This window comes from Mauremys reevesii, linkage group 5 (genome assembly GCF_016161935.1).
Source record: "Mauremys reevesii isolate NIE-2019 linkage group 5, ASM1616193v1, whole genome shotgun sequence".
Lineage (NCBI taxonomy): Eukaryota > Metazoa > Chordata > Testudines > Geoemydidae > Mauremys > Mauremys reevesii.
This window is the reverse complement of record NC_052627.1, coordinates 59,577,846-59,591,075: the sequence shown is the minus strand read 5'-3', so window position 1 is coordinate 59,591,075 and position 13,230 is coordinate 59,577,846. Positions and strand designations below refer to the sequence as shown.

Sequence of the window (13,230 nt, the reverse complement as noted above, 5' to 3'; positions counted from 1 at the left end):
TCTCTTATTTCTTTCTCTTCTCCCCAGAACTCTATCACACCACACATTGACTACCCAGCATGCAATATGGCATAGGCGTGGCCTACTCTGCATGGTTAGGTTAACATAAGCTGCCTTGTGTTGACCTAGCTGTGGAAGCATCTTCACTTAAATTTGTGTCCCACCAACATAAGTGCCTCTATATGCCAATTTAGTAACACTACCACCCCAAAAGTTGTAGAGACACGGTCAACATTATCAGGATGATGCAGTGCCAGTGTAGACGCTGCGTTGCTCACATGGACTGTTACTGGCCTCCAGGAGCCATCCCACAGTGCCCAACACTGACAATACAATTGATACAAGCATTCTTGGTGAGGACATGCACCACCGACACAAGGAGTCTAGGGTGCACATAAATGTGGCAGTATGCTGACATAAGTTACCTTGACATCATTTTGTAGTGTAGACATGCTCATAGTTTCTCTATATCCCACCCAGGCCTAAATCAGCCATTGGTGAACCTCTCACCTCCAGACTGATCTTCGATCATATCTACTCCCCACCTGGACACTGCTATGTAGGATTGCCGATTGTCTAATCACACAAACCCAAACACCCTTGCCCTGCCCTGCCCCTTCTCCAAGGCCTCACCCCACTCACTCTATCTCCCCTCCCTCCGTTGCTGACTCTCCCCCACCCTCATGCATTTTCCCTGGGCTGGGGCAGGGGGGTGGGGTATGGGAGGGAGTGTGGGCTCTGGGTTGGGGAACCCCCTGTGCCCCCCAGGCCTGCAGGGACATGCCAGCCACTTCTTGGAGTGGCGTGGGGCCAGGGCAGGCACCGAGCCTGCCTTAGCCCCGCTGTGCTGCCGGACTTTCAATACCTAAATTCTCCCAATTTGGCTTCAGGAGATCCAGGAGATAGGGTGTGATTCCAGGAGGGTTGGCAACCTACACTATGCTATAGGCTTGCTGCCTGGTTTCTCACTCCCTCTTCTCCTCCACCCAAGTGTCTAGGCCTTCCTTGGAAACTCCCTTCCCACTTCACTTTCTACTGGTTCTTTCCTCTCAAACATGAATTTCTTTCTGTTCTCTGGAGGAATTAGAAGGGAAGTGTTTACTAATGCAGTGGTAGGAAAGAATTAGTTGTGGAAAGTTACATACAGGGAAACTTGAAGCATAAATAAAAGACCAGAAAAAGATTTTCTTCCTGCCAAAATAATGGCATTTTACATACATTATGTTTTATCGTTTAAATTGACCGTCTCAGAGTTAGCAAAGAAAAACAATTCTTTGCATGGCAGAGTGGTGCTCACTAGAATAGGCCGAATACTTTAAGACTTTATTCACTAACACGGGTTCAAGTAAAACCTGTAAATTCACCTCAGTGTCCCCAACGCTTTTTATTTTTCCACAGACTTTCAATTTTTTATTTGAAAGAGTGTTTACAGAAAGTAAAACAAATATTCACATTCAATTCAGAGGCTGAAATTTGTTCACAAACTATTTGTTGAATAATGTTCAATAATTGACAATCAGGGGTTCTTCCATCGCTGTTGTATAGTAAAGACATGCATTGACCTAGTGATGTCTACACACAGGGCTGGCTCTAGGTTTTTTGCTGCCCCAAGCAAAATTTTTGGCTGCCCCCCACCCCAGCCCTGGGCTCTCACCCCCCAACAGTGCCCTCCCCCACCATACCCCTTGCCACCCCAGCCCTAGGCTCTCTCTTCCCCACTCACACCCCCTGCTGCCCCAGCCCTGGGCTCCCTGCCACCAGTGCTGACTCTGCCCGCTCCCCCTCGCCTCCAGCCGGTCCGGCACTGGCAGGGTTGGGGTAAGCAGCAGGGCAGGGTCCCTCCAGCCAGGGCTCCTGCCTCCAGGACCGGCCAGGACCCGGGAGGGCAGAGCCAGGGGACCGCCCCGGCACGGGGCTGAGGAGCCAGGGCAGGGTAGCCCCACAGGGAGCAGAGCCCCAGAGAGCAGGACGCCTCGCCCTCTATGGCCCCGCTGCTGCTGCTGCTTCTGGCCGCCCTGCCGCAGTCCCTGGGCGGCTCAGGCCGCTTCGCCCAGCCCTGCGGCACCTGCAGGAGGCTCCGTGTGCCCCACGGGGCAGCCCCCAGCCTGAGTGTTCCCCACTCGGAGCCTGCCCGGCTCAGCCACAAGGTGCAGGTGCTGCTCCCCCACGGCGCAAACCGCAGCGGCCCCAGGGCACCCCCCATGCACAACGCACTACCCTGAAGCAAAAATAAATAAATAAAATTTTAAAAAAAGATGGCCGGAATGCCGCTCCTGAAAATGTACCGACCCAAGCACGGGCTTGGTTTGCTGGTGCCTAGAGCCAGCCCTGTCTACACAACGGCTTAGATCAGCTGAATTACATTGCACAGGGTCAGCTTAATTACATTTTCACAGCCCTGAGCCAGGTAGTTAAGCCAATCTAACTTTGTAGTGTAGATCAGCCCGAGGTTGAGTTTCCAAAACAAAAGTGAAAGAATTGGAACAGTACATGGCAGGAGATATTATATTATCTTGGTGTTACACATTGCAGTCCTGTCTCAGTCTATAAACAACCAGTACTCCTGTTGATTTTAACAGGATTTTTTTCTGAATAAAGTCTGCAGAATTTCAGCCCATGAGATTACTGAGACATTCTTTAACATTTGACTAACAGCTAGAGAACCTGGGCAATCAGGTTTGATCTATGTGTTTTCAGGTTCTGGGAGCCTCAGCACAGAAGGGAGCCCCATAGCTATTTGATTTAATGTAGCAAATGGTAGCATGAGTCTTACAACTTAATGGGCATTATACAGCCTGTGTTTCTCAAACACCCACACAGAGAAATAACAGCGACAAGGGGGAAAACCTGAACACAGGTTTGATAATTCTTTCAGACATTAGGAACCAGGAGAGAATGCAGAGAGCTGGCTGCTCAATTACGGACATTTTCTTCTAGGAGATTAAATTGCTGCTTTCCCCTGATTTCTGACCCAGCTCCCAGGCAAGGAGGAAGGAGATGGTAATATTTTAAAGCTCCTTTCTGGATGAAGTGGCAGAGGCATCCATAAAATTTCCTGCCTAGTTTAGAGACTCACCCATACTGGGACTGGACTTTACTTTCTGGGACTGGTATTGAGATAGTTGCTTCCTACAGAAATTCTGAGAGGAGACCCTGAGTGGGCTGTCTGTAAGTTACAGTAAAGAAAAGCACTTTTAACTTTACACCATTTATGTTGGCTTAAACACAGAAGAAGTTGACTCCTTGTCAGAGGCGGCTCCAGGCCCCAGCACGCCCCAGCACACCAAGCATGCCGCGGGGGGCGCTCTGCCGGTCGCCGGGAGGGCAGCAGGCAGGCAGCCTTCGGCGGCGTGCCTGCGGAGGGTCCGCTGGTCCCGCGGCGCCGGTGGACCTCCTGCAGGCGTGCAGGAGGTCCACCGGCGCCGCGGGACCGGCGACCGGCAGAGCGCCCCCCGCGGCATGCCGCCGTGCTTGGGGCAGCGAAATGTCTAGAGCCGCCCCTGCTCCTTGTATTGTGTGTTTAACATTGTATGAACTATCATTAATTTGCATTAATGGAGCCCAGTCCTGCAACATGCTGATTTCAAAAGGAACTGGGAGCACTAGAGGACTGAGTCTGATTCCACCCTAGCCCCTGTAAACTGTTGTGGTGTCATAGAGGGACATGGGGAAAATTCCTCCAGCTCAGCAGCAGTGTATAGCCAATAGAAGTGGCCTTATGCTGCTACTGCCCCCCGCCCCCCGCCCCTTTGGAATACCTGGCATAGGGGGCATGCCAGAGCACAGCCAGATAGGAGGGAGAGAAGCCATAGCAGCCAGTGTTGTGGAGGTTCTGGCAGCCTTGGGGAGGCTGCTGTAAGTGTGAGCAGTCCCATACTGTTCTAATTTATGCCAGAGGCCATGTGAGCCAAGAATTCAGGCAGTGCAAAGATGACGTAACACCGCTTTTGCTCTCCTTCCCCCTGCTGCAGCTCTCCGGAGTTTAGCTGTGTGAATAGCCAACTTTTCAGTTTCGTGGCTGAACTTAAAAAGAGAAGAAAAAAATTGTTTTGGGTCAACCCAAAACAAAAGATTTTCAAATTTATCGGCGATATGAGAAAGTTAAAAAAAAAAAAGTGTTGGGTTGGACAAAATGTCATTTCATTTGATGTTTTTTACCTTTTTAAAAATAAAATTGAAACAACATTCAAAATGTCATTGAGTAATTTAAATTTTTCTTATTCACCCCACCCCCCCCCAACAATTCAGCAAATTTGACACAAAATTGCAAAATGTTTTTGTTGACCAGAATCTGCTTGGGGGGCCAGGGGGGAGTTTTGTTCAAAAACTTTTGCCCGGCAAACAATTTCAGATTAGGCCCAGAGTGAATACCAATTTGGGACTCTCTCTTCTGTTTTTGTGGCCAGCATAATTGGCTGTCAATTAAAGGAGGGCCACCTGCTCTTGCTGTATCAGTGCCAGCTGAGCACTACACACAGTACTTTTTTAAAAAAAGAAAAGATCATACGCTTAGGATGTCTTTAGGTTTTTTTATAATGGCAAGGATACATCCCATCTGATCAGCAGCAGCATCCATTCCCAGTATAGTTTAGTAATTCCTATGTTCCTATGTCTGCTGTGTTGTTTCCATTTAGGAACCAGAAACATAGATCCAGAAAAGAAAAGTAATTTTAGACAATCCTAAAGGCTAAAAAAAGCAGATTCAGGCCAACTAAAACTTTTTAGACAAAGGCTTTCAAAACTTTACTGAACTTGAGTGAAAGCTCAGGTTAGTTCCAAGTAAATTTGCCTTTCCTTGGTTCTAATATACAGCACTATGAACTAGGGCTGAGTGGACAATGGCTGTCTTTCCAGTCACTGCACTACCAATATTTAACTCCTTACTTGCTAATGTGCCTTTTGATAGTGTGGTTGGATTATAAAAGGGCCTAAGCATATTCTATTCCTGACATCCTGTGTAATATAGCTGCACATTTCCTTTGCTCAGCAATGGCTAGTTGTGTATTGGGACTGAACCTGCATCCTTTCCACACCTATAAATCCCAGTGTGAAAGCAGGATTCAGGTCATTGACAAAAAAATACTAGTAAGAGAAACAGTATGGCCTGCAGAAATGAGCAAGATGGGTGAGAATCAGGAACTCTGTCACTGACTTGCAGTCACTTTACCAGTCTCTCTCAGTTTCCCCCATCTGTAAAATGTTCAGTTCTTACAGGGAGATGTGAAGCTTAATTAGTTAATGCTTGTACAGTTGTAATGCAGTTGTAAAATACAATGTCAACACAAACTATTATTTTAGGACTAGCCTCCTCTTTCCACCCCAGGCAAACAATTGGAAGAAGTTCCCATGAGTGCAAGCCTCATCTCCTCTATCCCAGACCCTCCATTAAAAAAATTTCTTCATGCTATGTTTCTCTAGTTACTTTGCTGCATCGCACAAAGAAAGCAGATAGGTGAGTGCTGATGTGTCCCAGATGAAATTTGGGGAAATCCTAGACTGTCACTTTTTTAGTGCACTATTTCTTTTGGGTACTCAAAGTTCTCTGGGTCGCTCATTAAGTCAATTTTCCAGTTATCCTTGATCATTTTGATTAGATCCTTTGATACCTGGGCAGGTCAGGTATTTCACTCCCAACCCAGCTCAGATTTTAAATTTAACTGAAAAAGGATAAAAGTGTCTTGTTTAAAAATATGAACCATCAACACTTGCACTGCATGTGTTAAGGGGCTGGTCCTGCAAGGTGATAAGCACCCTCAAATCCCTGTTTTCACTGCACATTTAGAGAGCTCAGCATGCCACCAGTTCTAGATCCAACAAATCAAATTAAAAATTGCCTCCTGTTCTTCACAAGAATATCATTTTCCAAGAGTACTGCAAATGGCTTCTAAGCTTGGGAGCTTGTCTGACATTCATTTTGTCAAGAGCTGGCCAGGGGGAAATGTATTAGATCAGACTCAGCTTTACAGACTATGTATTCAGGCATTCGTAAGGATATTTAGAAGGTGGCAGTTAAATAGTCAGGGTTACCAGTAACCCCAAATTAATATTCTCCATTAATTGTTGAGTTATTCACAATACAGAAAAAGCTGCTACCTTGCAAATGTACTTAAAGGCAAATACAGAACCAGAAGAAAGGTCTGTGGCAGACATAGCCATTGGAGGCAGGAGAGTTTGATTCTACTCTCAGCTCTGCTGCAGACTTCTCTGCACCTCATTTTCCCATTTTGTAAACTGGATTGATAACAGTTATAGGCTTTATAGGGTATTTTAAGGCACAGTTCATTAATATTTGTTACATGCTTTGTTTTCACAGAGAGTCTATCATCTAAGGATGATATGTGGTACACCGTGGTCAGCTCTTTTTATGGTGGATGTTGGTGCAATGCTCTGATTTATCAATCTCTTTGAATATATCTGGAAAATTATCTCCCTATAAGGGAGAGAGACAAAGAAATCCATTTTAATCTGCTGTCTCTTTAGACTGAGGTAAATTAAACAAGTACAATTAGCCCCTATTGAGCAAGCCATGTTGTGCTGCACTCCAGATACGCACAACATTTCTTTCAATAGTCAGACACAATACAATGAGCTTATATATTATTAGGAATAAGCAAGACAATGGGGTCCGGTCCGGGTGCTTTAACTTATCCACAACAACAACAACAAAAATCCATTTTCATATTTGTATCAAGCCTGCTATTCAAGCTGCAATATCTAAGCACTGCTTATATGGAATCATGCCAAAACCTATGCCGTACAATAGCTGGCCTGACATAGAAACACCTTATTTCTGTAGTTAGCATTGGTTTGCCTATTATAATGGCTCATTCCATGTACCTGAGTTAATATTTGCTTTAGCATTTCAACAATAAAGCCTAGTTTCTTGAATGTCAGATCACATCCAGCTAAAACATACTAAATGAGATGGTAGCCCACAATTTGATAATTTTTATTTTAAACAAGGGTTTATATTTAATTAAATGAATAGTAATTTAGCCACTATTTTACATAGATATTGAAGCTTAGATGACAACCCAACCCAAGCTCCTTGCATTGAGTAATCTTAAATGCCACATGGAAGAGTACGAAGAACCTGAGCTAAAGGTGGCCTGATTCTGAGGTATGGTCAAGCTGTCATAGCACAGAATCCAAGTAGTACGGCAAGGATGGCTATATGCTGATGCTACAATCCCTAGAGAATCTCCCACATTAGGTGACTTTTCAGCTGGCTAGTTAGGAAAGCTTTACTGCAGGCCATACTAGTGAGAACTGGACCCCCAGCCTTCCTTGAGAACATCCTTGTACTGGTTGGTTTGTGACTCAAACTTCATAATCATTTAAATCAAACAAAGTAAAAGTACTTCTGACCTCTGGCTAAAAAAATGGGTAGTTTTAAATACGGTGAACATATTAATTTACAATAAGAGTCTTTCTTGCTTGGAAACCTTTTACCCAAAACCTGAATTGATCTTTGTTCTGCAGATCTCTGCACTTCCAGTTTCAAAGTGGTGACTGAAAGAGGAAAAGCTAAAAGGCAGCAGGAAAGGCTATCCTGGAAGTATTAAGTGCTGTCAGTGTGACATATGGAATATTTCCAGCCAGACCAGATAAAGGAAGCACTAAAAATATTGCTGGAATCTGCTCTCCTGAGGTTTCCAGCCCACTGCAGATCTGAAGAGTGTGTGTCATTTGGATAAGTAGCCAAACATGTGGGTGTTTCTCTTAACCAAACCCAACCTCTGGGGTTCACTCATCATCACTTCAAATTCTGCTATCTGATGGGATTTTGCAAAAAAAGAGAGAGACTACTCTAGTGAACTGAGTACCAGACGGAGAGCCAGTCTAAGTTGTAATACTTGCTTTTGCAATGACTTGCTGTGTGGCCTTGGAAAGTCATTTAGCACCATTGGGTATCTTTACACATAGGTGCTGGAACTAGGGCTGCGGGGGTGTTGCTGCACCCCCTGGCTTGAAGTGGTTTCCATCTTCTACAGGATTTACAGTTTGGTTCATTGGCTCTCAGCACCCCCACTATACAAATCGTTCCAGCACTTCTGTGTCTACAGAGCATTTTGGAGTGAGTGGGAGTAAACTTCTGAGACACAGGCTAGTGCACTTCACCTAGTGCTCCAAGAAACAACTGTATAGGCAACACTTTGAGTTATGGCTCAGAACCCCTCCATGCCAAGCCACAACTTCAAAGCTTTATCTATGCAGCTATTTTTAGAGCATTAGCCCAAGCCTGTCTACCCAGGCTGGGAGCTTGCTTCTGCTCACCCCAAAATGTTGTGTAGACGTATACCCATTGTGTCTCAGTTTTCTATATTTACATATGGGTTCAAGCCACAAACTTAAATCCAGATGCAGGCTCATCTAAAGTTCAGAGAGTGTTGGTCTGTACTTGTTTCTAAAGGGATGAGAATATTTACCTCACAAGGGTTTTTTAGGAGTAACTAGTTAATCTTTTCAGAACACTTTAAAGATGTAAAGAACTGGTTAAGCGCTAAGGATTATTTTTTAGCATATTGAAAAACAGAAAAGATACACTTGGAGATCCAGAAGGCTAAACCCATCCCCACTCTGAGGTCTCTGGGTTCATGGAACTGCGCACATTTCATAACAGCAAAGAATGTTAAAATTGCTGAGCCTGGATCCTTTTTTTAGTTAGTAGGAATATATCTTAGAATACAACACCTTTCAGCACTTTTATAGAGCATTAATTTTACAGTATCTCATATCCAACTCTTTCACACTTTTCTGAAGTCCTGTATTTATGACTACAAAAACTGCCACAATATTGTAAATTTGTGACAGAAAACTAGATGCTGATAACTTAAGCCCCATATAGTTTAAACACTGATCCCCACCAAAAAAACAAACAACACACACACACACCACAAAGCAAGTTTAAATAGCTTGTGTCCAATTAACTTCATCCTGTTATCTCCCTATTTTATCCAGGAAGATTTCATTCTCATTTGAAATTAAATAGACTGTTCTTTGAATACAAAGCAGCTGTTCTTTCACTTTATACAGAAGGATATAATTTATTTTAACAACTGCACATCTGAATTGCAATTTCTTACTAGTTCTGCTAAATGAGAATTATCCATAGCCCCATGATAAAACCTATAATGGCACAGTTAGAAACCTACTTACTAGCGTTCCATAATGTCCATTCAGGAGCATCAGAGGCTGAAATACAGTCTCTGTGATCAGGAGATTCAGTTCCCTGCAGCATTCAGACAATTGGTCCCATTATGGTCATCAGGCGGCTGAGTTAAAGGGTGGCCTTGCAAAAACATAAACAGCTTGTCAGCACAAGCCAAAGAGGTAGGACTGCAGTATCAGGGGACAATGTGAGCCAATGATTAGCCTCTATAGGTTCTGTTTGTTTAAGATATTGTGTTTCATTCTTAAGAAGGGGAAAGCAGGGGAGTAAGAGGAGCTGACTAGGAAGAAACAATGAGCGCTGTGCTGTTTACAACTAACCAGAAAAAGGCTTAGAGCAGAAGGGGTGGGGGGGAAATCAATAAGTCATTTCAGGAAAAACACATTTGCTTCACTTACATATAATCATTTTTAAAAATCTCACAGGCATCTGCATTGCATTTAGCCTGGTCCTGCTTTTAGATCAATAAAAAACACTAGGAGCACAGCTGTGGCCCATGTTCACTGTAGAAATTTTTTTTTCTCTTGCCCACACTCTTACAGATGTTTCCAGAGAAAAGAATTGACAAAATTCACTGTGATCTTCCTCCTCTCACCCCTTCCCAGCATACTCTCCTTCTATCACCTTCTTTCCCCTGACAGGGGTTTCTCACTTGCTGTCTAACACCTCACACTGCCCTCGTGGCCCTATTCATTCCCCTGAAGTCCCTCAGCGTCACTCTAATCTCTTTCCTCTCCCTTGTCCTCAATAACAGTAGGGTGACCAGATAGCAAGTGTGAAAAATCAGGACGGGGTGAGGGTAACAGGAGCCCATATTTTAAAAAGCCCCAAATATCGGGACTGTCCCGATTTTATAGGGACAGTCCCGATATTTGGGGCATCTCATCACCCTAAATACCAAGCCCTTTTGGTCCTTTATTCATGCTACCACCTTGGTCTCATCAAGTCTCTAACAACCTCTTCCTGGCTAAATCTCAAGTTCTATACTCCAGCCTCACCCAAAACCAGCAGAACATCACTTCTTAAAAATCAAGTGCTCCGTTGGCTTTCACCTGGTTCTCCTCTTACCTTTCTGATTAATTGAGCCTTCAACATCTCCTCCAGAGTGTCTGCCACTCTCCATGGTTGTGCCACAGGCTATGGTCTTAGTTACCCTCTTATTCTCTGACTAGGTAGTATGCAACTTCTTCTAAAACTTTTGTATCAATGATTCAGTTATTCCCTTCCACTCTTCACCTTTCTCCTTCCATCCAATCACATATTTTAGACTGTTATTTGAATATCTCCTCCCAGATGTCTTGTCAATTGTAATTTAACCTAACTCCATCTGATCTCCTGATCTTTTCTTCAAATTCCTTGTGCAGGGTCAGATTAGGTAATCCACTGCCCTAGTCACACCATGATACAGGGTCCCTGGAGGCTCCACCCTCAGGACCCTCTGCCAGAGCCATGGCCCACCATTCCCTTCACAAGAGGGCCTTCTCCCCTCAGTCTCGCAGCAGGCCCTTCTGAATCTCGGGAACAATAAGGATAGCATTAGGAGTCCCCTTTCCCACCTGGACAGTTGGGGTGGCAGCAGGGTCCCCCAGCATTTACTCCAGCAGCCAGGGCATATTTGCTTAGGTGGGGGAGTGGAGTCCCCCAGGAAGGTGAGTGTTAGCCTGAAACAATAGCTCTGAGTGGTGTGAACTACCCTATCTTTCTCAATGAGGTGTTAATGTTATCTGCAGACTCAGGCACACGTCACTGCATCAGATAAGCTTGAGTCACATTTTCATTTTCCTTCACAATCAGGAGGGATAGAATCTTTTTTTTTAAATGAACACTGGGATTCTGGTGCAATCACATGACTCAGCAGCTGGGTCCCTAATCCAACTCTGTCCTCTCCACTATCTCTATGCTCTGTTATTTTTGTCATCATCATCGTTTCACCAGGCCCACACAACCAGGCTGTGATAAAATCTTACTGCTTCTTCCTCATAACAATTTTACAACCCACCCTTTCTTTTCTGTCCAATCAGCTAACATCATCATCTACACCCTCATCATCTCTAGTTTTGGTTATTACAGCTTCCCTTGCTCTGGCCTCCCTAATGCACATATTGTTCCTATCTCATCCTTAGAAAAGCAGCTACTAAGATCATCTTTGCTCATCATTCTGACCACATCACCCTCCTTGTTGGAATCCCTCCACCCATAACAAGCTCAAGATATTTGTTGTAACCTTCAAAGCCCTTCACAACTCTGTCCTTCCCCATTTATCCCCTCTACTTCTTGCATTGTCCCCGTCTTTTCCACTCCTCCAAAAGAGTTGGTCTTGAATGTTGCGTACTTATTTACTCCTCCCACAAACTTTTTCATTTCACCCTGCCTCTTGTGAATGAAATGCCCTCCTAGAACAGATCTAGAAGACACAGATAGCTCAGTGGTTTGAGCATTGGCCTGCTTAACCCAGTGGTGTGAGCTCAATCCTTGAGGGGGCCATTTAGGGAACTGGGGCAAAAATCTCTCTGGGGTTTGGTCCTGCTTTGAGCAGGGGGTTGGACTAGATGACCCCCTGAGGTCCCTTCTAACCCTGGTATTCTATGATTCCTTCAAATCCATTTGCATGAGCCACTTCTGCCACAATACTTACAAGAAATGGGTCATAGCTGAGTTGGGGAGGGGCAGCAGAAGGAGGTGAATGAGGGACAGTTGTAGAAATTGCTATTTATGTAATTACAAAGCAATACAAAAAATTATACCTATATACAATTGTTCCATACATAACTATTTTATGTATTTGCTTATCTCCCTCTCATCCATTCGGCATATGTTGCTTATTCTCTTCTACTATTAGATATTAGGGATAGGGACTGGAAACAACTATCTGCGATGGATTTGTATAAGGTGCACAAACACTGTACCTGGGTTTGTGGCAGACCTGTGAATAGCTATGAACAGACAGTTTGTAGCTATCTCATCTCTGATTTCCATGGCAATTTCTTTAAGATGCTAATGCAATGTAGCCACAAATAAAGAAACAAAGGAGAGTGCAAGAATGAGCTGATTGAGTGGACTATCCTGAAAAGGCTCACTCTTCAGGAAAATTCATTCTCAGTAGAATTCCTTCAACACCAATGGAGTTATGCCAAGGATGAATTTGGCTCCTTGTCCTTAGGGCTTTGTCTACCCGAGGAAATTTGTTACTGGTGCTACCAACAGTGTAAGCGCAAGTGTGGACTGGGTGCTTGTGTTTTTACTGGCTAAGCCTCTGCTGAGTCCCCTGGAAGATATCACTCTTTAAACACGTGATCTGAAAGCTACTGACCCCATGGCAGCAACCACTAGTGCAAACCTTTAAATCTGAGCTTTTTTTTTTTGTTTAAATATTTTCTCATTTGAAATTGGCTTTTTAATTAAATGGACATTTTTGAAAGAAAAAAACTGTCATAAAAATTGTTTAATTTCTCAATAAAAAAAGAAAATATTTTGGTTTTCTGCAACTGAAACCAAAAAATATTTGGTTAAAATCCTAAAAACCTCATTCTACACCCCTTCCTGGCCTTCGGGTTTAATCTAGTTTCACCTATGTTCCTTACCCCTTCCCAGACCTCAGAACATGCAGTTTAACTCTACTCCCTCCATAGGCCTGGTCTACACTAGGCGTTTAAACCGGTTTTAGGAGCGTAAACCCAATGTAATGCCACACCCGTCCACACTAAGAGGCCCTTTATATCGGTATAAAGGGCTCTTTAAACCGGTTTCTGTACTCCTCCCTAACGAGAGGAGTAGCGCTAATATCAGTATTACCATATCGGATTGGGGTTAGTGTGGCCACAGATCGACGGTATTGGCCTCCGGGCGGTATCCCACAGTGCACCACTGACCGCTCTGGACAGCAATCTGAACTCGGATGCAGTAGCCAGGTAGACAGGAAAAGCCCCGCAAACTTTTGAATATTTCCTGTTTGCCTAGCGTGGAGCTCAGATCAGCACGTGTGGCGATGCAGTTAAAAATCAAAATAAAGAAAGAGCTCCCGCATGGACCATGCGGATGTGATCGCTGTAAGGGCAGGC

The 13,230-nt window shown here is 44.2% G+C and overlaps 1 protein-coding gene across 2 annotated transcripts in view; it reads right to left on the bottom strand.

Moving 5' to 3' along the window:
* The window catches only part of TRIM2 (tripartite motif containing 2), a 107,002-nt gene that overhangs the window by 75,613 nt on the left and 18,159 nt on the right, over nt 1-13,230 (bottom strand). The window contains exon 1 of one of the 2 annotated variants that reach the window (XM_039541117.1): nt 9,160-9,276. The exons of the other annotated variant lie outside the window; for it this stretch is intronic. The gene's annotated coding sequence lies outside the window, so the exon portion shown is untranslated. Of the gene's footprint in view, nt 1-9,159; nt 9,277-13,230 lie in introns of those variants that run through there. 2 annotated transcript variants of the gene reach the window in all.